General features: G+C 40.0%; 1 long non-coding RNA gene across 1 annotated transcript; it reads right to left on the reverse strand.

Moving 5' to 3' along the window:
- Positions 1–1405: 1405 nt before the first annotated feature.
- LOC134218156 (uncharacterized) lies at positions 1406–27139 on the reverse strand. Its single transcript, XR_009981267.1, has 3 exons — positions 25302–27139; positions 1596–1901; positions 1406–1534 (listed from the first exon to the last, which is right to left on the reverse strand). It is a non-coding gene; the product is annotated as an uncharacterized LOC134218156 (long non-coding RNA).
- Between the last annotated feature and the right edge of the window lie 597 nt (positions 27140–27736).

Below are 27736 nucleotides of genomic sequence, written 5' to 3' on the forward strand. Positions count from 1 at the left end.
TCGATTATTTTACACTCTGCATTCAACAGGCGTTGAAAATTAAGATTTTTTTAATGCATGAGTTAATGAACCGTTTATACTAAAAAAATATAAATTAGTTATAATATTTTTATATATAATATAAAAAAACTTGCCACGGGCGCTACTGCGTCCACAAATAAACTAGTTATTAATAATTAACCAACTTCAAACAGGAAGTAAGTTATATTTTATTCATTCACATTATCAAGAACTCATCCCACGAGTCAAAGACATCGCGTGCATGTAAGTTTTTCATATGGTGCTTCTCATGCGATTAATTTTTATGTGTATCTTGCGTAATCTTTTGTACTGTATTTTCTGAAAAACTAAAAAACGTTCATAGCTATTAAGCTAAGTTAACTCACATGGCACTTAATACATGAGATTGTATTCTGTACTTTCTGTATTCATTAGATGGATATAAAAATACCGACGTAACATCTCTACCAAAATCGAGGATTTTCAGCTCCATAATGCAGGCTATTGAGATGAGTATCAATTAATATCACCGCACTTTAAAATAAGCTAGAAATTAAAAGATGTAAACAAAGAGCAAGCTCAATGTTAAAGTGCTCGAGAACGTGAATGTGTAATAAAAATCAACAACATTCTTCTAGTCTATCTTCAATTGTGTCAGCTAGAAAAACGTAACAAATTTGAATTAATCTTGTTTCATATTCCGTTTCGCTTGTAATTTATAGCATATGGCATGAATGACCAGAAAAAAATGTTTCCATACCCGAACCTACACCATCGTCACGCATGTTGTTATAAATAATAAATGAGATTTCAGTTTCCCCTTCTGTTGCCTCGAGAGCCGCATGCCAATAAGCAAAACTGTTATAAAAAGCGTTAAATCAATCCGTCAAAATTTAACCTTTCACCTTGCTTCAATTTTTATTTTTATTATCCCTAACTTTGGGAGCCGTGTAGGTAACCATCGTTCCCTGAGGTCTAGGCGCTCGTCCACGGAAAGGGGCATCTTTGGACCGGCCATCAACATCAGCACACATATATAGGTATATGCCCACACTTTAGAAGAGTGTTGTTCTTTGTCAGCAGTTCCACTTCACAGCCGTAGCATCCTTTTCCTCCCTAAGGTAAGGGCATGCGATAATCGAATGGGAATCACAATGTTCTTCAAAGCGAAAGAATTAATTCAACGATCCATTTTGTTATCGAAGCAAAGAAATCGCCACGTATCTACAATTGAATTTTTGAGCATATGCATTATCGATTCGGAAGGTGTTTAAATGAGTAACAATCTTATGGTGCGCGATTATTTGTCACTGCAAAAGTTCTTCAAATCGCCAGTGTGTTTCATTTTCATATTTCTCATCGCGTCCAGTTTCATTCTTAATGGCAGAATCCCTATATCGCATATCCTTCACCACACAGTGGTCACAAAAGGGGCCAATCTACACACCACCGGTACCGCGGGAAGAGACCTTCTGCAGCAACGATGTTCGGCCCGGCTTGGTGGTGTGGTTATAAATTTACGACAGCAGAAACACTAAAATTAAGTACATTTTTATTATTCTTACTTTGTTACTTTCCTGAGCTATTTTTCTTACGGCGCGCCGGTAGGGTTTCTGCTTCTTCATTGTTGCCCCGCGAAATCTTTCCACTTTTGGATGACGGTGGCTGGTGGGCTTCTCGCGTTGAGTCGCGCGCGCCTTTATTGCATCCTACCTACTTCAATTTACTATTCCTGACACATTGGCCAACCAGGTCCGGGTTCGGAGGAGAAACCGTAGCCGGGAGGGAATTTGCTTCTGGTACAAACGATGCTACGGCAAATCGATCCGGATGGGTGCCGTCGTCGTTGTCACCTGGTGGGCGTCGCTCGTAACTGGATGTGACGGTTGATGAACGGTTGCCTTTTAATAGGGTACTAACATATTAGCGGGAATGGCCGTAAACAGTTTTACTTGTGAATTATGTCGTAGGACTGGTTGGAAGATCCTTCTCGTGAGATGCTAATTGGCATATCATTTGCATTCATGCTTGTAAAACACATGATCAAATAAACATTATTGCGGAACTGTTCGCAATATGCTTGGTGCCAGAGATTGTACGGCTGTACCTCTTATTTCACAGCTTATTTTAATCATCAAACACCAACTATTATAGCAAATGATTTCACGGAAATATGAAAAGTCGAAACATAGAGAGTAACGGACAGTGTAATTCTGTTTAGAATAAAAAGAGTAAAAGAGTGAAAAGAGCAAGGGTAAGTCTCATTAGACAGATTAGCAAAATAGCTTGCTACTACCGGATATGACATAAGTCCAGACTACTCAAATGCCGTTTGTGCTGAGTGATAGCCCAAGAGTTAATCAAAAGCTTCATCCAACACTTGGATATTGGAATAGCTGGCTCAGGACCAATGAAGTCATGTGATGCTCCATTACGAGCTAACTCATCAGCCAATTCGTTTCCAGCTATGGAAGAATGGCCAGGTACCCATATAAGGTGTAAAGTATTAACTGAATTCAGTCCCTCAATTTGAGTTCGACATGCGATTACTAACTTCGACCTTGACCTGGCCTAAGCGAGAGCTTTAACAGTTGCTTGACTATCTGAACAGAAGTATATTACTTTGCCTATAATTCGGTGCTGCAATGCGGATTGCACTCCACACATAATGGAAAATATTTCCGCTTGAAAAACAGTGCACCATCTGCCCAGTGAGTGGGACTGTTCCAATCTCAACTCACATGAATAGACGCCTGCACCAGCTCTATCTTCGAGGAGTCCTGTGATAAAAACTACCAACGTGTGTGAGATACACACCAAAAAATTATGAATATTACAGGTGATGTATTTCAATAAAATGACACAAAACCACATGACATAAGCAGAATCGTATATTTTTCAATGACAGATGATTTAAAATTACATGTCACGGAACCTAAACACAGCACCCGTTGCAACGCACCTAACGCACAAGCAGTCAATGACTTGATGCAGTGAAATACTTGTTCAGTGCAAATCGTGGAACCAGTTTTACTTCGATCATCCCTCTTTCAAGAAACGGAGATAGCTGAGTGGTAGCGTGCTGGGCTCTCACTCAGCGGACTTATGTTCGATTCTCGTTCTGATCAATCAATTTTTTTGTCAATAAAGTTGTGATGTAAAATTAAAATACCACCTAATTTTACGTCAAAAATGACGCTCGTATATGTCGGTGTCACAGCACCTAAAATTACATGATTATTTTTAGGTGTGTAACTTTAAGCAAGAACAGTTTTGTCCCAATAAACCTTAAGAATTACAGGATTCTCTTCTATAAAACCGAATACCGATAATCGGTATGTACAAGAAAATGCAACACAAACAATTATCAAGAGTGTGCCTAATACGTTCTAAGCATCTCAGAAGAAATAAGGTCAGACTGATATGGAGATATATCTAGTAGCAAAACTGCATACTAAAAGTTTTTTCGAAACATGCTTGATATAATCAAAACCTCTCTGAAGTAGAACGGGATAAATCCCATCCTGGAGATTTTTAAGGGAGCAAAACTGTTAAGTGCCCATTGAATCGATTCAGTAGTTATGATTCTAAACATTCGAAGATGCTAAATCGACACTACAGGGGAGTGCGTATCAAACAAGTTCTTTAACGTTTTTTCATCACAAGAAGTGTATGTATTCTTCGTAAATTCTATTGGAAATTCCAGGGAGTTCCTTCGGAAATAACTTTAGTAATTCCTTTGGAAATTTCTTCGAAACATCTTACCCAAATCTTTAAGGGTTTGCTTTGAAAATTTGTTTGAGAATTTATTCCGAAATTTCTCCAGGAACTTCTTCGATAAATTCTTTTGAAAATGCTTCAGAAATTCTTTCCACTCCAGGGATTTCCTCTTTTGTAAATTCACCCGGATATTCCTTCGGAACTTCATCTTGCTTTTAGTAAAACCATACAAAATTTCTTTCTGTTGAAAGATTTTTTGGAGGTTTGTTTTCGGAAAAGTATGAAATTGAAAATCCTAGAGAAATCTTCGGAAGCGTTTCTAACGGAAATGTCAATGGAATTTCCTGATTAGATCTCCGGCGGAGTTCTGGTGAATAAAAGAAGGTCTATATGAACTTCTGATTTCCAAAAGGATTTGTAAAAGAATATTCAGAAGCCATACAGAAACTTCCAGAGAAATTTTTAATTAAATAAAAGAAGAACTCTTTAGTGAAATTATGAAGACATCCCTAACAGGAATTTTGAAGAAATTCCAAAAACTTCTTCCTAGAGTTTCTGAATGGACTTCCTCAGGAATTACTGGAAGAATTTGCTTGTGAAAATCCTGGATTATTGCTGATGAAAATCATTTAAAAATTGCAGGAGTTCTTCATTCAATTTTGACCAGAATTCCTAAAGCAATTTCCTAATTAAAAAAAATCTACTGAAGAAATTTCAAAAGGTTTTCCTGAAACAATTTTCGTAGGTACTCTGGTAAGTAGGTAGAAATTTCTGAAGAGGTTTCCGTAGGAATTCCAAACAAATTTCCAGTGGAATTTACTAATTTCAGAAAGAATTATCAAAGGAATTTCTAACAGAGTTTCTGTAGAAATTCTTGTTAGAATTTGCAAAGAAATTTTCAGTATCTACAACACCTACGGGTAAAGGTAAATGGGTAAGGTAATTGCTTTAGGAATTTCTTCGAAATAAATTTTCAGAGCTCTGCCAGTACTTTATCAAGAAATCTCTTTGGAAACTCTGGAGATTTCCATAAAGAATTTCTGAAGAACTTTCTTCATAATTTTTTTTCGAGAATTCTTTTAGGTATTCCTTCGGTTATTCCTTCAAATTTATTTAGCGATTCTTACAGAAATTTTTTTTTTCAGGATCTTCCTACAAGGGTTCATTCGTCAAATTCTCAAGGTAAAGATTCAGATTGTTTTGGAAATACATCAAGATATTCCTTCGAAAATTACTTTAGAGAAACCTTGAGGAATACTTCACACTATTATTTTAAGAATTTCTTCGGAAATTGTTTTAGAAATTCAACCGGATCTTGACAATTTTGACAGAATTCCTACGAAAAAATCTTCGAAAATATCTACGGAAATTTCTTCAGGAAAACTTTCGAAATTTCCTTAGAAAAATTCCTTTGGAAATTTTTTAAGGATTTCTTTTTAAAATGGCTTATGAACATCTAAGTCCTAAGCGGATCAGAAATTCCTTGGACCTTTTTTTTCAGAAATTGCTTTAGAAAGTATTTCAGGAATTCCTTAAATAAATTTTTCCAGTGTACCTTTTATTATTATTATTGGAGCTCTTACAAAATTTCTTCCAAACTTCATCCAGGAATTCTTTCGATTTTTATAATTCCTTTGGAAAATCCTTCGGAAATTTAATTAGAAATTCCATGTGACTTTCGGATATTCCTATAAGGATTTTTTTAGGATTTCTTTGAGATTTCTGGACTTTTTTTTTATCTCCTTTAGAAACTCTTCTAAAAATAAGTATTTCTTATTCAATTCATTAATAAGTTTCCGAAATTAAATCTTCTAATAAAATTTCCGGAAAAGTTCCTGCAGGAATTTCGGAAGAAATTGAAAATAATTTTACTAAAAGAATTTCCGAAGGATTTCCAGGATAAAGTTTCTAAGATATTTCCGAAGAAATTTTCAAAGATAATTTTACCGTCAAGTTTTTCAATTTCGTTCTTTGTTTTCATTACCGTCCAAACTTAGGATAATTTTTTTACAAATATATTAATGTAAATTGTGACTAAGTGGAGTGATTTGGTGTGTTGGTGTCATTCATGTTTTCCATTATGTTGTGGAAATAGTTCTTTCCGTAGGGCTAAAACTTCAAGTTCTTTACCAGTTTGGATAAAGTACTATTGCTGATTACTCGTTCCTTTATTGATGGCTTAGGAGCGTAAGCAAGAGACGGGAATATGGATGCATTAACAGCCAAAACTGTAAGTTCGTTCCAATTATATTTCATTTTCTGGTTTGACACTAAATTCTAGATCAACCAGTTGAAGTAGATATTATCAATTCAGTAGAAAACCGAAAGGTTGTAGAAATTTAGAAAAATGAAATGAAATACTCAATGTCCACATTGTTGATATATCAGGAGACGAAATTGATTCAACAAATTATATATGGAAAGTGAGCGACAATCATTTGAACAAAACTAGAGAATTGGAGGAGGAAAAAAATACAAATATTAAAATACTGAGTATGGAACAAATTAGAAAAAAAAATTCTGTGGTGTACAATCAGAATTAACAATTATATCCTGATTATTATCAATATACATTGGCCAAATATAAAACAGAGTACTTTTCTCAGTAAATTAAGTGAATGGATAGCTAACAGCAAAGACCGAAAGCATCTCATAGTATTTGGAGACTTTAATACTCAGTTAGGATCAAAAGATCTGAACCAGGAAGATATGAAATGGATAGGTAAACTCCTAGGTCATAATAATTGTAATGACAATGGAGAGATTTTTAAAACCTTCATTCACACTACTGCTAGACTGAAAAAATGTATCTTCAAAGAAAGGAAAAGGTGCTACAATCACATGGAGAAGTGGCAGCAGACAAAGTCAGATAGATCATGTTTTAACACCCATTATGACCGACTACAGAATCACATATATAACTGGAAATTAGACACACGTTAACTCAGATCACAAATTGTTTACTATAGGTATGAAATTTCGAAAAACAAGGAAAAGAGGAAAAGAAACAACCAAATGTACAAATAAACAAGTATATCGCTAAGATATTGATTATTTTACCTTGCGTTAGATGAATATAAAACAATCACGCTAACTTATTATCACGAACAGTTAAAAGATAAATTAACAATAGCTCTACCTGACCTGTCTGACCAATGACATAACAAAATACGTCGTAACTGATCTATACATTGTTCCCGCGTCAACATTAACATGCTAGTTACTTAGATTACATCACTTACCAAGGTGAATCCTGATCTAAGTAATGACACTTCCTCTCCCTATTCACAATACTCCTTCCCGTAACAACCGTAGAGATGCAGATGATTCGTCGGTCTCTAAAACAACGGTTGTTACACTAACATTCCTTCCCTTCCCTCGATGATCGTAAGGACGTGGCCGGCGCCGTTATTGATCCATTAAAAAATGAGCTTTCGGAACGTGCACATTGAGGATGGAGTACTAACCCCAAGTCCCATCTGTTGGTTCCCTGTGCAATTCCGCTAGTTCTGGTCAATCACGGAGTAGCAACTACGAATTGTACGGTCATCTCATGCTCATGCTATTTCCGAAGAAATTTTCAAAGGAATTTTCCAAAAAAAAAATCTAAAAGAATTTGTAAAGCAGTTTCTTTAAAATTTTCGATTTTTTTTTAATTGCTTTTTTGAATTTTCAAAAGAATGTCGTGGAGAATCTACAAAGAAATTGCATTATTTATCTCTGAAGTAAGGGTTCCTGCGCCAAAGCCACTTGGGATTTGCCAATTTACTTAAGTCACCGAAGTTCAATCGTTGCTGTTCTTTTATGCTGAAGATTGATCTGAGCTATCTCAACTGAATCCAAGGAAAATTAAGATAATACGCTCCACAACTTCACAACCAAATCGGTATCGTATCAATAACGTCAGATACGAACCACAGAGTACACTGTGAAAAACGCGTAATGCGAATACATATATCTGACATTTGTGAAAAAAAACATAATTATAATCCCACCTTTATTTAGCCTCTAGTTGAGATTGAATAAGAGCATCCGATGATCTCGGAGAAGCAAAAAGTCAAATACGCCAGTTAGCGCAGTAAGTGCTTAATACTGTGACCCTTCACCTGCCCTGGTGGTTCACAGTCTCCGTTAGCGGTTAGGTTATTTTTGGACCCCCCAACCATGCATTCGTAGGCACAGTAAGCATAAAGGCGCATCACACCGATAATTAGGGGTCTCCTGTATTGTGGACTTGAAGTCATTCGGATACAAACACAAGCTAATTTATATTCATATACATAGACTAACAAATATTAGAGGTATTGGCCATCTCCCTGAGCCAAATTCGTCTCAAAAAGAAAAAGGCACATCATTCGTTGGTACTTTTCGCTAATATACGTACTAACCACTTTACTATTCTGGATCAGGAACACATGGAACGTTATCCGAAATAATCTAATATAATGGAAGGAATTCGATAGAATGATTGAAAATCGAGTACTAACAGAGTCTTCTTCTTATACTTTTTCGAGTGAGCCATAAAATGATAGAATCAAATTGAATAAAATAGTTCGATTGAACCAAAAAGGCAAAACCGATTAGATAAGAAAACTATTTTGACTTTTTAAGGAATATTTTCAGTTGTCATAAGACGAATTACGAGAGATCAAAATCCGTTAATGTACAATTAAGTGATGGAATGAAATGGAATAGTACTGACTCGTTTTATGACTTTTATAAGTGATTAGAAATGAATAAATTAATTATATGAATTAAAATTGTCCAAAATCAAATATATTGAAATATAAAAAAAGTTAATCGAATAAATCGTATACAGCAGAAATATAACGGGCTTGGTAGTCATATGGCTACTGCTTCTGCCTCATACGCAGGATGTCGAGGATCTCATGTTCAATCCCAGGTCCTTTTCATTCTCCTACTTTGTAACTTTCTTTGTATTTCTCATGTTCTAGCAATCACTAGAACTGGTAATGGACTTCTATATCGTTTCCATTTCTATCCTATACCTGCAACTTGACTATTATATAAGTAGCTGCTAAAATATAAGTAGCTGCTATTATATAAGTAGCTGCTAAAAAGCTCGTTTCCTACATCCAATTAGATTCAGTTGCTTTCTCCTATCTATCATATTGGCAGCTCGTTAACCAAGACGAACCTCTGCCTCTCGAACCTAACCCAAAAATTCCAATAAATTCCGTATGAACTCGTGGAAAGTGCTCATACATTGCCTTGCATTTTAACGTGGCAGACGCCAGTATGACCTTACAAATTAAATCAAAAAAAATATCAAAGTAGCTTTTTTTCTTCAGGTATGTTTCTCTTAGGCGACTATCTGGCGCTTATTTTTCGTTGCGACTAAAAATAAGCGGAGGAGTATTTTTTTTTGTGCGCGGTACAATATTTATAATTTTTGGAAGAACTTCTTCGCAAAATCATACTTGAAAAAGTCAATCATAATAGGCAACGTCAACAAACGCGACGGTCAGTTCTGTACCTATTACACTTGGCTACTAGGATGCAGCGTAAATGAATGCCTTTACCCTCTGCCGAACCCCACGCTCTAGCTCAAACAGCAAGCTGGCGATTAGCAGCGAGGCGTTAAAAAATGCGCAATAAGAAATTAGATTATCTAAACATAAAACGATAAAAAATAAGCCGGTTTTCAATGAATCCGAAGCGAAGGTAGAACGGTTACCAACCTCTACCTCTGCTTCCACTGAATACGTGAAACGTACAACGAGGTCTGAACGGCGTCGACGGCCGTTGGATGAATCGGTTGTCGTCATCATACTGACCGTCTGTCGCCATTTCAAGAGTTATTTGGCTGGGTGCGGCAGGAAAGGAAGGGCATGTTACCAGGGTCTTGAAAAGATGACCATATGACCGTAATGAAAAGCGGTTTGTAAGATTTAGGGTAGTCTCCTTGATATTGATCACATACTGTAATACTACAATATCACATACTGTAATTCTTCAAAACAAGGCATGTGATCATACAAAATTTAATCATCATAACCAATTAAACCAAAATCTTTATTACATGTTAGACTTTTTTCATCCTTGTCAACGAATAATCATAAGTTATCTTGAAGTCTAAATCCCCAATAATAATTACCATATTAGCCGGCCTAGTTCTTCCCGCGTGTCGTTGGTTGCACAAATCTCTTGTCAATGTAGTAAGAATCCGAAAACAATGATTTTGCTGTTGTCTACTTCTTCTCTTTTGAAATTATGGCTCCTGAAATGTTTTAATTGGAATTCAACGCTTTCCATATTAATGTTTCATGTTTCGCTGGAAACATTTTACAAACAGGTTCTATGACGAGCACTCAACTTTGTTATCAAATTCCCATATCTCACATTCTGCCAAACACCCGTTTTGCCAAACAAGACCATCTACCCTACTTTCCCGACTCCGGTCGCGGGGCGGCGCCTTTTTGGTTCTATTTTGACATATGCAAAATCATGTTGACTCGTTAACGGAACGGTTCCTCTATCCCGATGGGCTGGCAAACGAGCGAGCGCAACGATCCGAGATGCTCACGGTCCGCTGAAGCGGTTCTTTGCGCGTGTTCCCGCCACCTCCGTAGCCGTTTACTTCTTTTTACGATTTTTGATATCTTTTCTCCTCCCGTCTGGTGCCGTCCTGCCCTGCTGCCAGGTTCGAGGGACGAAACCACAAAATAGCGAGAAATTGAATTAGTACTATTTAATTAACTTATAAATAGAAAAGACTTTCGCGATCATCATGACAACGGGCAGCTCCGAGGGGGTGTGGGGGAGTTAGTGTTTCGCCATTCGAGACACGGTCGGAATTCGGATAAGTCAGATTTTTTATTATGTTTTGTTTGGTCACGCCGTCGTCGGTCGGCGGAATGGACCACAAAAGAGCTTTGTACTCTCTATTCGGTGGATAGCGCGCGCTGTTCTTTTGTGCTCGAGATTTTGGGCGGATCGGTTTGACTAGTCCGCTGAGTGAAACACATTTGAGTCAGGTTATATACAATTGAGAAATTACACATTATCCAATTACAGATTGTGTTGTTAAAGTATTGCAATCAGTTATTAAATTCCTCAATATTTTGGAAAGGAGCAGCGTACCGTGGCAGATCAAAGCTGGATATCAACCCCGGCCTGGTCCATTTTTGGCTTAGATATCTCATTATTAATAAAAGGGGAATTAATTAAGAAGATAAAGCTATGAGGGCCCGATGAACGTCTCACTTGTCGGATACGATATCCTCGATTTTTCAAATTTAAATTACGTCACATAAGCTATCAGAAGACTAAAAGATTGTTCAAAATTCATTGCAGTAATGTAAGTGTTTTTTAACTATAGAACTGACTGGATTATATACATTGTTCATGATTAACTCGCTATCTTGTAATGAATAAAATGAAGACTTCTAATTTTAAGCTCAAATGCAGTTTGAATAACACAATCATTTTTAAATGTGATCTGAAATTCGAATGGTATTAAGGGTTCAAAGCCATTCCGTGAAATATTTTGGATGACCTCAAACATCCTGCCACAATCCATCAATATTTTGGAAGATTATCTTACAATATCCGTTAAGATTCCATACAATTCGCTTATTAGCGACACCAACACGGAAATCAAACGGCTCGAAAGTTTCTACAACAATGCCTTACGAACCATCGTGGATTATTCAGGCCGAAGCAGATATCCCAGACATCAGAATTCTTTTGAACTAAAGATTGGCGATGGTTGCAGCAAAGGTAGCCAACAATGCTCGTTAACCATCGAACAGTGATCAAACGATCAAACTCAGCAGCCACAGTTTAGGGGAACTATAGAACTAACCAGACCTTTCTACGTACCATCTACTCCACCATGGAAAAGAAAACAAATACTTGTCGATAACACAATCCTAAACTCAAGCAAGACCGGAAAGAACCATCTTTTATTTACCATTTAAGACAAATTTTTGCTCAACGAATGCGCACTGAATACAGATTCTATTCCATCCGAGTAGGAAGGCAAACAAGATTATTACACAATTTTAGCAGCTCATGATAGGAAGGGGCTCAAGAGATGACAATGTAAGCCATCCACCACGAGTTTGTATCGGTGATTACGAAATCGAGGTGGTTGAAGAATGTTCCGCAAAACACTCCGATCGAGTGTTGCAATTCGGAATGTTGCTGAAATTGTGAAACCCACAGAACTCCGTGATCTCACCGAGGCGAACATAACTGAGATCATCGACACCCATATACAGCGGTTGAGTACTGTTGCTAAACGATTGCGACGTTATGGAGAATGTTCGAAGAGGAAGGAGCAAAACCGAACATCAACGAAACGGAGTTCTACAACCACATCCGAAATGACAAAACCGACCTTGGCCAAGGCCTTCCGGAGATTGGAGAAGTCACGCAATTTTGGTCCAATCTGTGGGAGAACCCCGTCATACACAACGGCGATGCGATGTGGATGGCAGAAGAAGAGCGATATTGTGCTGGAAGTGGAGACATTTCCGTTTTCACCGTGACCGCCCAAGACATACGTGATGCTACCCGGTATACCAGGAACTGGGCTTCACCAGGTCCCGATTTTGCGCATAATTTCTGGTATAAAAAACTCGCAACGGTCCACGGGCGGTTGGCGGAATGCTTCAACACGATACTCGTTCCTCCGGGAGCTCCTCCAGGAGTTTTTCCAAAAGTTCCTCTTGCAATCCTTCCAGGAACTTCACAGGGAATTCCTGGAGGATATTTGACAGGAATTTCAAGAGAAATTGGATTTCGGAAGTTCCTCTAGAAATTCAACTCCAGGTATTCTACCGGCTCTTCCTCTGAAAATTCCTCCGGGAGTTCCACCAGTAGTTCCTCCAGGAATTTATTCGGGCTTTCTTTCAGGATTTCATTTAGACTTTATCTATAAACTCCTCCAGAAGTTCCTCGGAGAATTTCTCCGGGAGTTCGTCCGAGAGGTCTTATTAGGTCTTAGGATCTTCTTAAGGAAGTTCATTTGGGAGTTCATCCAGGAGTTCTAACGAGAGTTTTTTCCAGGATTTACTCCGGAAATTCTTCCTGTAGTTCTTCACGAAATTCATCCAGAAGTTCCACCGGTAGTTCCTCCGAAAATTCTTGTGATAATTTCTCCGGGAATCCCTCCAGAAATTCCTTTGGGAGTTCCTCCGGGAGTTCCTTCTCAGAACTGCCGGTGAAACTCCCGGAGAAATACTCATAGAAACTGCCGGTGGATCTCACGGAGGAATTCCCGTAGGAACTGCCGGAGAAGCTCCCGTAAAAACTCCCGGAGAAATTTCAGGAGAAACTCATAGAAGAACTCCTAGAGGACCTCTCGGAGGAACTCCCAGAGAAACTATCGGAAGAACTTCGGGAGGAATTTCCAGCTAAATTTTTGAAGAAAGCCTAAATGATTTCTTGAAAGAAGCCAGAATGATTTCCTGGAAGTGTTACTGGTGGAACTCCCGGAGGAATTTCCGGAGAAACTCCCGGATGAACTGCCGGTGGAATTCCCGGAGGAACTTCCGGAGGAATTTCTGAAGAAACTCCCGGGAGAATTTTCAAAAGAACCCCCGGAGGAACTGCCAGTGAAACTACCAGAAGAATTCTCGAAAAAAATACTGGAGAATTCTTCTTTCATAAACAAATCTCATCTAGCTTAAACCTTTGAAGGGATATATAGCTGGACCATCATCATCATCAGAGGACCTCCCGGAGAATACCTTGAGGAGCTCCCAGAGAAATTTTGAAAGAGCTTCTGGAGGTATTTCTGCATGAATTCCTTAAGAAGCCCAAATGATTTTTCAGAGGAACCCCCGTAAGAACTGCCGATAGAACTACCGGAATAATTCTTGGAGGATCTCCCGGAGGAATGGAGGAATTACTGGAGGAACCACCAGTGAAACTCCTGGAAGAATTTCCGGAGGAATTTCAGAAGAATTTCCGAAGAAACTCCTGGAGGATCTCCCAGTGGAAATCTTGAGGTTTCCACCGGAGTTCTTTCAGGGTTTCTTCAGGAATTAATCTAGGAATTCCTCCGAAATTCCATTGTTGATATCATTTTTGGTATAATTTCTGTATAAAATTTCTGTGAATTCCTGAAATTTTCACAAAAAAATATTCGAAACTTTCACGGAAAATTTATGGAATTTACACAAGAAATTTGAAGACTTTTCGCGAAATTCTCAGGAATGTTTACTGGCAATGCTGCGGAATTTCCACGGAATATTCTTTGGAATTCCACGGTGCAATTTTTCAGAAATTTTTATGAGAAACAGCACGAAAGAATTATCTGAAAAATTCCCTGCAGAACTTATAGAGTAATTCGTGGAGGATTTCTTGGAGTAAATATTGGTGGAATTTTCGGATCAATTCCTGGCGAAATTGATGGTGGAATTCCTGAAGACATTGCCGAAGAAGATGCTGGAGGCATTTCTATAGAATCCGGGCGTGAATGCGTCACGTTTATTGGCCTTCTATTGACTTGAAGCTGTTTGCGGAATCTGTGGAGAAGCTGCACCAATTTCTGCAGCTTGTAACGGTATTCAGTACGACAGTTTCCGCGTCAACGAACAGGAAGAGATTCGAAACATGGTTGAAGGCGAAACGTACAAGTTCCTAGGTTTCCTGCAACTGAAGGGAATTCGCCACACGATGATCAAGAAGGAGCTGCAGGAAAAGTTCTTGCATCGTGTCAACGGTATTTTGAAGAGCTTTTTATCGACCGTCAACAAGGTGAAGACGATAAACACGTTTGCCGTGCCCTTGTTGACGTCGTACAGTCTCGGAGTGGTGAAGTGGATCAAGACTGACTTGGAGGCGTTAGAACGAGCAGTATGCGAAGCTGGCCGTGCGGAGACGAGCCAGCCGCGGGCTGAAAGTCTCCTTAATAAAGATACAAAAAAAAAAGCTGGCCGTGGATTCAGTGCCCTGCATCTGGCGCAGAGCGTTAATGAATAAAGCTACCAATGAATGATTAAATTTGTTATGATTAAATCATTCAACTCTATGATTAAAGATTATGATTAATGATTTGTTCATTTTTGACAATGAATATTGATTATGATTAACGATTAAATTATTTTTTGACTATTAAGCAAATTATTTTGAGCTTTTTAGTGGAATGTCTTCACTTGTCATAAGACGAGTTTTTACAATCACATCGAATTCCAGTCGATAACAAACACTGAAGAAGTTTCCAAGTAGGATACGAAAACGGGCTGCGAAATGGTGAGTTGACATCCGGGAAGGGCGCCTAACATAGCTCTGGTCCTCACAAGTTCCAATACTCACGCTTCCACGGGTCTTCCGATGACAATTGACCGCCAGCTAAGGGTTACGTACTTAGCTGGTAGTGCAGCCTGGGCACTGTTGTCCTTCTGACATCAGCTAGAGTGAGAGGGTGCGTACTGTGGGGTCTGCCTAGGATGTGGTGGGGTTCGACAGTGGGCTCTGTTGAACTTCTATAAAAAGCTGCATGTGTCCCCAAGCAGGCCCTATCAAAGCGACCGTGTGCCGCTCAAAGCGCACTAGCCTAGTCCTGGTATTGGGTGGGACTTTAAACAAATTTGACCCGACTGATCGAGCGTCTGTCCACCAAGGAGGTGCGGCTATGAAATGCTATTCCCCGGAAGCTATACCTAAGATGGCAGCCCCATCCCGGTGGATAGGGAACCTTGGGCCAACAACCTACTGTTCCCGAAACATCAATTTGTTCGAGAATCCGATAATGAAAGAATACGGACTGATTTTACGGCGACGACTCTTAGCGCGAAACAACGGATACGAATAGGAACATGGAACGTTTTAACCCTAGCCCAGCAGGGTAAATTGGCACAACTTGCCAATGAGGCACGCCGCATGAAGCTTGAGATCCTGGGACTGAGTGAAGTCCGTTGGCCAAACTTTGGAGAACACAGAACGCCGTCGGGACAAGTTCTGCTATACTCTGGTTTACGAGGTGAACACGCTCCCCGGCATCGCGGAGTTGGCTTCCTACTAAGCGCTCAGGCACACTCTGCGCTTATGAAGTGGGAACCTATAAGTGAAAGGATAATCGTTGCCAGATTTAGAACACGGGTCCGAAACCTTACTATAATCCAATGTTATGCGCCAACCGATGCTGCTGATCTGCAAGACAAAGAGAACTTCTACAGTCAACTCAATGCCGTCGTAGATAGAATTCCGAAGGGTGATATCAAGATCTGTTTGGGCGACTTCAATGCGAAGATCGGATCCGACAACTCGAACCATGAGCGCATTATGGGACGCCATGGTCTCGGAGAAATGAGCGAAAACGGAGAGCTGTTCGCAGAATTTTGTGGTAATAACGACATGGTGATCGGGGATCGCTCTTCCCTCATCGACCGGTTCACAAGGTCACGTGGGTCTCCCGTGACGGCTTTACAGAAAATCAAATCGACCACATCTGCATCAGCCGAAAATGGAAACGGAGCCTTCTTGATGTACGGAATAAACGTAGTGCCGATATCGCGTCTGATCATCACCTCCTCATCGGCGAAATACGCCTGCGCATTGCGCGGATTCGTCGGCAGGAGGAAAGAGTTGGACGACGATTCAACACACGCCGACTGGAAGATGCCACGGTGAAACGGTCCTTCGTTGAAGAACTGGAGACGCGTGCTGCAGATATTCCGGAAGGTGGCAGCGTGGAAGACCAATGGACCGCCGTCAAGAATGCCTTCATCGCCACCAGCGAGAACAATCTGGGCGAACTACGCACCCAGAGAAAACAATGGATCACCGATGAGACCTGGAGGAAGATAGAGGAGCGAAGAGAAGCCAAAGCCGCGATAGAGCGATCGAAAACCAGAGGAGCCAAAGTCTTAGCCCGTCAACGATACACGGCTCTTGAGAAGGAAGTAAAACGCTCATGTCGACGGGACAAGCGAGCGTGGGCAGACTCTCTGGCCGACGAAGGAGAGAGAGCCGCCGCAACCGGGGACATTCGCCTCCTCTACGATATCTCACGACGCTTAAGCGGGGCGAAGATGAATGCAACGATGCCTGTGAAAGACGCGAATGATCAGTTATTGACCGACCCAACTGACCAGCTGAAACGCTGGTTCGAGCACTTCGAACAACTTTTCAAGTGCCAACCAGGCTATCACCACCTCGGCATGATCTGATCCTAGGATCCGACGTATAACACGTGTCAATACCGGAGCTGCATCACTGCTAGAGATTCAAACAGCCATCCAAAGCATGAATTCGAATAAAGCCCCAGGGGTCGATCGCATATCAGCCGAGATGCTCAAAGCTGACCCCATGACATCCGCTCAACTACTGCATCGTTTATTTCGTAATATCTGGGACACCGCAACTTTCCCGGTCGACTGGATGCAAGGTATCTTAGTGAAGGTGCCCAAAAAGGGTGACCTGACTGTATGCGATAACTGGCGAGGCATTATGTTGCTGTGTACCGTTCTCAAAGTTCTGTGCAAAATTATCCTAGCCCGGATTCAGGAGAAGATCGATGCGACTCTCCGGCGGCAGCAAGCCGGATTCCGTGCCGGAAGATCCTGTGTGGACCATATTGTCACGCTCCGCATCATTTTGGAGCAGGTCAACGAATTCCAAGAGTCCCTTTACTTGGTATTCATTGACTACGAAAAAGCTTTCGACCGTCTCAATCACGAGAATATGTGGGGCGCCCTGAGACGCAAGGGGGTTCCTGAGAAAATCATCGGCCTCATCGAAGCACAGTACGAGGCCTTTTCGTGTAGAGTGCTGCACAATGGGGTCCTGTCCGACCCTATCCGGGTCGTAGCTTGTAACGTTTTACGTTTTTGCAATCAATTTGTGATTAAGTCAAAATAAGAATTTATGACGTTTTTCTCTTTTTAAGTAAAATCATAAATTAAAGTTATTTGAAATTAATCAAATAGTGAAACATTACATTACGTAAATAATTTGCAAACCGGACGAAAAGAAATTTGAATTTTTATTTGTATGTCGATTACGAGGTTTGTGTCTTGACTAAATTATTATCCAAATAGAAATTGACCACGTACTGTTGTAGTGTTCTCATGTGCTCGTTTTTATCGACTCTCCAAAGGCGCGCACTCTTTGCGCCATTTCAAATTTGTTTTGCCGCAAATTTAAAATAATTGACGACTTTTCAAAAGGATAAGTTTCTTTATAAAATTCAGACAAGAACTCGATCATTTCGCTAAGTGAACGGCTGGTAATCAGAAGTGTTTGCGAGTAGGCTACGAAGTTTTCAGTATTTTAAGTTGAGTTTGGCTAGTTTGACTAATAGGTAAAGTGTGATTGGAGTGAATTATTCTGTGTCTATTTTAATCAAATTTCTAAAATTAACAGTTAACGTAGCAGACGTCATTAGGACGTGTTTTTGAATTCCGCGAACACCGAGTTAGTTTAGTGAAACGTACAAAAGGTAAAACGAATTTAAATGTTTAATGTAAAGTTTTGTTAATAAAACGAATTCGCGTTGGACTTTCCAGCGCATTGCGCTTTTGGTACGGGCTGGATTTCGTGTATTCGACCGGAGTCGGGTACGGGAATACGTGTGGCGTCTACAGGGCCCGCCATTTCGTCCAACGGACATCGAGAGCTCGAGCGTGCGTTAAGGCCCGCCTGTAAAGGCAGTTAAACGGAGGAGGAGTGAAGTCGCTCGTCTAAAAGCGAAAACTCGGCGGTCGCCAATCAACCGTCGAAGGTAAGATCCCCAAGCCAATTCCCGTGGATCAGTCCCGAGAGTGCGGTCCCCGTACGTCGTCATTAATCGTACGCTGGACCGAACCCGAACCGACGCGCTTGGTGAACCGGAAAGGTACGCGAAGCCGGGTCGTTAGGGAAAGGAAGCTACTAGCTTGAGGGAACGGTTATTCCGGACCACTCTCGATTCCGAAATCGGAAGCCTTCCGTCCAGCCGCCACTCCCTCCGCATCTTTAGTTTCGGCCATATCGCTCGAGCTCGACCTCCATCGCTGCGCGCCAATCTGCAGCATCTGCGGCAAAGCCAATCGGCCGCCATCGCCACAACCTGGTCGGAGGACATCGTCGCCATCTTCCCGGCGGAGTATTCGCATCAGTGCATCGTGAAGCAAAATCCTGCGCAGGTATGTGAGCTTGTATTTTCATGGCCATGATTAGCTCTCTTTTTCCATTCCGTACCGATACGTCCAACCCGAATTAAAGAATAAATGCCGTTAAGTAATTTGAGGAAGTTAGCTTGAGTTTTAGTTGTATTGCGTTTCACGGGGCTGGGAAAATTCACTCCCATTGCGTTTGCCGTGGCTACAGTCTTAAAGTTGTCTTCGAAAGTTACTTTCCGTTCTTTTTCAGTGGGTTGAGCGAGTTCGGGTAGGTGGGAAGTGGGTAAAGAATATTAAGCGTAAGTAATTTTGGAGCCAGCGACCGTTCGAGAGTCCCCAGAGGTAAAGGGTCTGTGAAAGTCGGGCAAATAGGGAACACGACCGGTGGTCTCTCTTCGAGAGTGGCGCTTAAGCCACCGTGTTTAAAATCACCTCGAAACCATTCGCGAACGGTTACAGTGGCGCCCAACGTCAAAATTACTAATTCTCTCAGTTGAATCAGAATTTTTGAATTTTTTTCTATTATTATTATTATTTTAAATTTTAATTTTATTATTATTTTTTTTGAATTTTTAGGCTAAGTTTTTGAATTGAATTGAATTTATTATAGGTTAAGATTTTTATTTTGAATTTGAATTTTAGGTTAGTTTAATATTTAATTGAATTGAATTACTTCATAAATTTTGTTTCTTTTCATAATCTCAATTGAGAAAAGAAGTCGAAAATGAGTCTTCGGTATATTTTACCGGTTGCAGATCATCTGCTAGAAGATGAAGTGAATTTTGATTTGAAGTTGCGTGGACAGTTAGTGGACCGTAGGGAGAATCTAGAGGATAAGAGAAGGTTTTTAGCAAGATTATTGCTTGAAGAGAAAGAAGGTAAAACTACTTGGGTGACAAAACATAATTTCAACGATGAAGTCTTAAGAATTGATAAGAACGTCAAATCCATAGCATTGAGTTTGAACAAGAAATTCGATCTCGCTTTGGTTTCCAGATTGCGACATTATTTCATTCGAACAAAAACCGCGGTGATTCAGGATGATTCTGAAGAACAAAATCAGGCAAAACTGTGTGCCCAAATTACAGAGATTTTGAAAAGCGTTGGGCATAAAGTCTATACAGATCCAACTGCAGATAGCGAATCAGAGGATAGCAGGAAGAACAGAGGAGAAAGTAGAGTGCAGAAGGGAGTCAAAGAAGAATCAAGTAATGAGGATAAAGTCAAGGAAAAGAAGAAAGAAGAACGAGAGAGACGGGATCGAGAAAAGAAAGAGGAAGAAGAAAGGAAGTATCTGTTGAAGAAGGAAGAAGCGAAGAGAGAGATGGAAAGAAAGGCACAAGAACAAGAAGAACAAGAAAAGCAGGAGGAATTAGAAGCAGAATGGAGAGAGTTTGTGCTTTGGAAGCAAGATAAATTGTACAAGGAAGCAACATCAAGTAAAAATAAATTACAGGGCGATGATACAGGGCCGCCGAAGAGCAGTAAGAGCCAAAAATCTCGTCTGAGTTCAAGAGAAAGAGATATTTTAAGTGATGAGGAAACAGATGATGAAAAGCCGCCGAAGAGCCATAAGCGCTTGTTATCATCCAAAGAAAATTATGGAAAGGAAACTAGAAGAGATAAACGGCCGCCGGAGAGCATTAAGAGCCGGAAATCTCATAAAGGTTGGGAAGAACATGAGGAAAATGACAGAGGTAGGAGTGAGAGGAGGCCGCCGGAGTGCTATAAGAGCCGACCATCACGGAAAAATAAAAGCCCTGACGGAAGAAGCAGAAGGAAGAGGTTCAGTTCGGAAAGTAGTGAAGAAAATTTGAAGAATAGAAGGGTTAAAGGCAGGTCAAGGCGAGTCAGCCGAAGTAATTCAGAGAGTGAGTACGATTCAGATAGGAGCTACAGGAATAAACGACAGGATTCAAGTAGAAGAAGGAGAAGATCATCAAGTTCAGAACACGGAAGAAGATTTTACAGGAAATCGCGCGTAGACAGTTGGGACCTAAATTTTTCGGGAGATAGCAGAAGTATTCAGGTGGAAGATTTTTTAAGTAGAATACAAAAGCTTGCGCGTCATGAAGGGGTATCAAAGGAAGAATTACTCATGAATATACACCGAAGACTAAAGGGGGAAGCATACGATTGGTGGTTCACCAGAGAGAGCAATTTTACTAGTTGGAACAGATTCGAAAACGAAATTCGTTTTCGGTATGGAAATCCCAATAGAGACAGAGGAATTCGTGCTCAGATTAGGGAACTGAAACAGAAAAAAGGCGAAACGTTCATAGCATTTGTGACAGAGGTTGAGAAATTAAACCAATGTCTACAACGACCTTTTTCGTCCAGAACACTATTTGAGTTGATCTGGGAGAATATGCGTCCGCATTATCGCTCCAGACTATCGGTTCTGGACATAGAGAACCTGGAAGACCTGATAGAAGTTAATCATAAGATCGACGCTAACGATCCAAGCTTCTATAGAGTTCAAGAAAACCGAAAAGAACTTCATCAGCTGAGTATTGAAGACTCGGACGATGACTATTCAGATGATGAACACATTCAATCGCTCAGAGTAAACGAGGTTAGGACGAAAAAGCCGGCCCAACGAATATTCAACAAAAACGCAAACGAAGCGACCTAACGCAAACAGTCAAGAGCAGCAAGCAAATAATGCTACAGGGCTATTGTGTTGGAATTGTAGGAACACAGGGCATATTTGGAGAGAATGTAGGCAGCCGAAAGAGATATTTTGTTATGCCTGTGGAAATCCAGGAAGGACAACTAGAAACTGCGAGAGGAATCATGCTCCGCTATATCAGAGAGGCGCACAGGAAATTTTCGTCCAACAAACTAGATGCGGGGTGTTTGAAAGGAATCCAGTCGCCTCGCTGTTGGAAGGAATTCCCAAACAACAAAATACAGTTTTAGAGATTAGGGTAAACCCAAGTGCTTGTCCTCATGTGAAGGTCAATATATTAGGAACTGAAGTTATTGCTCTGCTCGATTCGGGAGCAGGTGCCAGTGTGATGAGCGCACTAGATATTGTGCAATCACACGGGTTAAAAATACTGAAATCAAGTATAAAAGTTTGCACTGCAGATGACACAGAACACAAGTGTTTGGGCTATGTGAATATCCCGTACACGCTAGGGACGGAAACAAAGTTGTTCCCACCCTTATTGTTCCAGAAATAAGGAAACCTTTAATTTTAGGGATGGATTTTTGGAGGGCGTTTCAGATTCGTCCAATGATCGCTTCCCAGAATAAACTTCAGGATTTAGAATTGACATGGACTTCAGGTTTGGCAGGCAATGAGATAAATTGTCTAACTGTTGTGCCACAGTCACACAGTACGAACGAAGACATGATATCGCTCTCTATTCAGCTGGTTAGACCGCTGGAACCAGAAATAAAGTTCACAGCAAAGCCTGAGGGAGACGAATCTTTAGACGTCCTGACCTTGGACTTGCCTGATGAACCAGGCAATGCTATTGACACTATTGAGACTGAACATTTACTATCGGTAGAAGAAAGACAAAGACTTCAGGAAACGTTGAGGCAGTTCGCGTGCACAAGCTCAGGAAACTTAGGTAAAACAACACTGATCGAACATGAGATTGAGTTGGTTTCAGAAGGGAAGATGAGAGACTTGCCGATGTATCGTTACTCGCCAAAGATTTGGGAGAAGATACAAGAAGAGTTAGGAAGATGGGAGAGCCTTAATGTAATAGAGGAATGCACCTCGGAATTTGCCAGTCCTTTGGTGCCAGTCAAGAAAGCAAATGGCAAAATTAGAGTCTGTCTTGATTCGAGACGGATTAATTCTGTAACGAAAAAGACGCGTATCCTATGAGGAACATGACCGAGATTTTCCACAGATTACAGAAGGCGAAATACTTCAGTATTGTGGACTTGAAGGATGCATATTTCCAAATTCCACTGAAGGAATCCTCTAGGAACTACACTGCATTCAGAACCCCAAAAGGCCTGTTCAGGTTCAAAGTGGTTCCCTTTGGATTAAAGAATGCACCGTTCACAATGAACAGACTTATGAATTTAGCAATTGGGTTCGACCTAGAGCCATTTGTATTCGTTTATCTTGATGATATTATTATCGCGACGGAAACGTTAGAAGAGCATTTCCGTTTACTAGAAGAAGTTGCACTCCGTTTAAGAAAGGCAGGTTTAACCATTTCGGTTGAGAAGAGCCGCTTTTGTAGAAAACAGGTAAAATACCTGGGATACTTATTGACAGAAAATGGTCTGTCCATTGACAGCGCGAAATTAGAGCCAATCCTAAATTACCTGAGGCCAAAATCTATCCGGGATGTTAGAAGGCTAATGGGCCTGATGGGCTTCTACCAAAAATTTATTCCACGGTACAGCCATTTGACTGCACCGATAACAGATTTACTCAAAAAATCTAAAAAGTTTAAGTGGTCAGATGAGGCGGAGATGGCGTAGAGGGGCTTAAATCGGTCTTAACATCTGCACCGGTCTTGGCAAATCCCAATTACACAAGACCGTTTATAATTGAAACAGACGCTTCTCAGTTAGCAGTAGGTGCAGCACTGTTGCAGCAATTTGATGACGGAAAACGTATCATTGGGTACTACAGCAAAAAGCTTTCAAGTACCCAGAGAAAATATGCAGCCACCGAGAAAGAGTGCCTAGCAGTACTCATGGCGGTGGAAAATTTTAGGCACTACATAGAAGGGACAACTTTTACGGTAATCACAGACTGCAAAAGCATAACGTGGTTATTTTCGATCACAGCAGCAAATGCGAACTCAAGGTTGCTCCGTTGGGCACTTAAACTGCAATCTTACGATTTTGTATTGCAGTATCGTAAAGGTAAAGACAATATTCTTGCTGACTGCTTATCTCGGATTAACGCAATCCGTATTTTAGACCAAACCTATACTGAACTAATTGACAAAATCGTAAAGGCTCCACACGATTACAAAACTTTAAAGTAACTGGAAAGTGTATTTACAAGTACGTTGAGGAACCATTGAAATTCAGAGACAAGCGCTTTGAATGGAAGTATTATCCTCCAGAGTCCGAACGACTCTCTTTAATTGAATACGTACATAATCCAGCACATTTAGGGTACGAAAAACTCTTAGTGCGTTAAAAGAGAAATATTTCTGGCCGCAAATGGCATCTGAGGTCAAAACGTTTTGTAAAAACTGTTTACCTTGTAAGACATCGAAAGGAATAAATATAAACCCAACCCCGACTATGGGGTCACAGAAGAAATATTGTGACTATCCGTTTCAGTTCATAACGTTAGATTACGTTGGTCCTTTTCCTTCCTCCGGTAAGGGTAAATTTACTTGTTTATTAGTAGTAACGGATGTGTTCTCTAAGTTCATCATGGTCCAACCATTTAGGCAAGCCACGGCTTCGTCATTGGTACAATTCTTAGAGCAGGCAATATTTCTGCTCTTCGGGGTTCCAGAAATGGTATTGACAGATAACGGTAGTCAATTTACCTCTAAAGATTTTGCCGCATTACTTAAGCAATATGGGGTGAAGCATTGGCTCACACCTTCATACCACCCACAAGTTAATAACACAGAAAGGGTGAATAAAGTAGTTACTACAGCTATAAGAGCCACTCTGAAAGGCAACCATAAACATTGGACTGAGAATTTACAGCAAATAGCTTGTGCGATTCGTAACTCAGTCCACGATTCGACTAAGTACTCACCATATTTTCTCACATTTGGGAGAAACATGATCTCAAATGGAGCCGAGTACGAAAGAATGAGACATCATTCTATCGGGTCGAATTACTCTTCACTCAATGACACAGAGCGAGAAAAATTGTACCAACAAGTGAGGAAAAATCTATCTGAGGCGTATCAAAAGCAAGCGAGATACTATAATTTAAGATCAAGTAAAAACGCACCGACCTACCAAGTAGGAGAAAAAATATTAAAGAAAAATACAGTATTATCAGACAAATCGAAAGATTTTTGTGCAAAATTAGGAGCTAAATATGTTGTAGCATATGTTGAAAGAGTTTTAGGTGATAGCTACGACCTTGTGGACGAAAATGGAAATAATTTAGGAATATTTCATGCAAATTTTCTAAAAAAATATTAAGTTTAGAAAATTTTTCGACAGTTTTCTAAATTCCGCATGAGAAATCGTGAAAACTATCCGACAGTTGAAAAAAAAATTGCATTAAAAAAAAAGCGTTTGACAGTTTTATAAATTCCGCATGAGAAATCGCGATAAATTAGTATATTATAAAATACTAATCTTTAAAAAGCTATGACATTACCTATATCAAAAGCAATGTACAAAAATAATGCAAAACAATGAAAACATGATAAATCAAATAGCAAGAATGGAAAAAAATATGTAAATAGCAAATTAAAATCAATCAGTGATACAGAACTTGACGTTAGCGAAAAGGCTTACTTGACTAAGTTAGTTTGAAAACTTAAAATAGGTTAGGTTTAAAAATACGTTAGTCGATAGTAGAAAATGACTCACCCGAAAATCCAGTCGGCCGTTTGCAAGGATCGTTTCCACCTTCGATCGTGGATACTAGGCAGTGGGTACACTCCACGCCAAACCTTCTTCGTCCTTCCGATTGTAAATATTGAGATTCGGTTTTAGTTTTATGGAATTCGGTACCTAAAACACATTGGGAAAATTAGTACATGCTAGTTAGAAGTGAAAAGTGAAAATTGAAACAAAATATTCCCTGTAAATTATCATCTGATACATTTCGCGGCGAAACCCGATGACAGAAAAAATCCTTTGGTCAGATTGTGCGAAGAGTTCACTGCATGTTCGTCAATATTTGAGGGTAATCGATGATTAACGTGATGTAGTATATGACCGCCATGTCGTTTGGAAGATCGGTTAGATGAAGTCGACTGTTTATGAGGCACTGGCATCCGTCGGCGCTTGTGTCCTAGGAAGTACTCGTAGAAACACTTCCATGTTAGGTTCGGGTAAATACCGGATCAACAGTCGACAGTAATTCCAGATTTAATATGGTTTTTTTTTTCAAATGGCTCAGCATGCAGAACATTATTCGTTAGCGATGGTTAAGAACATCAAATTTGGCACGATACCGCGTGTAAAAATCTTTACATCTTTTTTGCGATTTGTTTTCTATTTAATTTTCCCGACGGAGGTCGGTTTTAGGATAATCCCACGATGAATGACCTGGAAAGATAGGAAATAATTAGATTCTAGAGATTAAGAGAAATTATACCGAATACTCCCCAGTTTTAAGACGACTAAGATGAAATTTTCGGTCCCACGACGTCCTCGATAGCAGCTTGTCCAAAACGTGAACACTTTTTCCAACAGGAACTGAGTTTCTTAGTTTTTTTTTTTCGTTGTTTTTGTTTATTTCGGTCGTGACAACTGACAGTTCGATGTTTATTTCGCAGACGTCATTCATAATGACATTGCGATGTTTTGTCAGTTGTCAGTGAGAACTTGTGCGCGATGTATTGCATGCAAGTTCAGATGCTGTCAGTTTATAATTTGAAGTGAATAGGGTTGTGCGCTATATTTTTGAAATTCTAGACTGGTCGAAAAAATGTTTCGATGATAGAATTCAACTTTTAATTTAGTTTCGTGGTTATCAGAGAAATGGGTCAGACACATTGTTCTGATGAAATCTGATAATCCAGCTTTGTTTAGCGTTGACTGTAGAAGTGTCAATCAAGGATTGATGATACAGTCAGCCAGGTTTACGTTAGTTACGATCAGCGGTAGTGATGGATAAGATCCATTGTGCTGATCGTGGTTTCAGTAGTGGTGTAGTAGGTAGTAAACACTCTATTCACGGATAAAAAGGCTGAGTAAAACTGTTTTATTTGATTCAACTGCAAGAGGGAATTTTTAGTACTGATGTTAAGGCTCACAAATCTGGGAGTTATGAAAATTTGATCAGTGAATCTGATCAAATTTTCATAAAACCTGGGTGTGTGATGTAACGTTTTACGTTTTTGCAATCAATTTGTGATTAAGTCAAAATAAGAATTTATGACGTTTTTCTCTTTTTAAGTAAAATCATAAATTAAAGTTATTTGAAATTAATCAAATAGTGAAACATTACATTACGTAAATAATTTGCAAACCGGACGAAAAGAAATTTGAATTTTTATTTGTATGTCGATTACGAGGTTTGTGTCTTGACTAAATTATTATCCAAATAGAAATTGACCATGTACTGTTGTAGTGTTCTCATGTGCTCGTTTTTATCGACTCACCAAAGGCGCGCACTCTTTGTCGCCATTTCAAATTTATTTGGCGCAAATTTAAAATAATTGACGACTTTTCAAAAGGATAAGTTTCTTTATAAAATTCAGACAAGAACTCGATCATTTCGCTAAGTGAACGGCTGGTAATCAGAAGTGTTTGCGAGTAGGCTACGAAGTTTTCAGTATTTTAAGTTGAGTTTGGCTAGTTTGACTAATAGGTAAAGTGTGATTGGAGTGAATTATTCTGTGTCTATTTTAATCAAATTTCTAAAATTAACAGTTAACGTAGCAGACGTCATTAGGACGTGTTTTTTGAATTCCGCGAACACCGAGTTAGTTTAGTGAAACGTACAAAAGGTAAAACGAATTTAAATGTTTAATGTAAAGTTTTGTTAATAAAACGAATTCGCGTTGGACTTTCCAGCGCATTGCGCTTTTGGTACGGGCTGGATTTTGAGTATTCGACCGGATTCGGGTACGGGAATACGTCTGGCCTCTACAGGGCTCGCCATTTCGTCCAAGGCCCGCCTGTAAAGGCAGTCAAACGGAGGAGGAGTGAAGTCGCTCGTCAAACGCGAAAACTCGGCGGTCGCCAATCAACCGTCGAAGGTAAGATCCCCAAGCCAATTCCCGTGGATCATTCCCGAGAGTGCGGTCTTTGTACGTCGTCAATAATCGTACGCTGGACCGAACCCGAACCGA

Source organism: Armigeres subalbatus, chromosome 2 (genome assembly GCF_024139115.2).
Source record: "Armigeres subalbatus isolate Guangzhou_Male chromosome 2, GZ_Asu_2, whole genome shotgun sequence".
NCBI classification, from domain to species: domain Eukaryota; kingdom Metazoa; phylum Arthropoda; class Insecta; order Diptera; family Culicidae; genus Armigeres; species Armigeres subalbatus.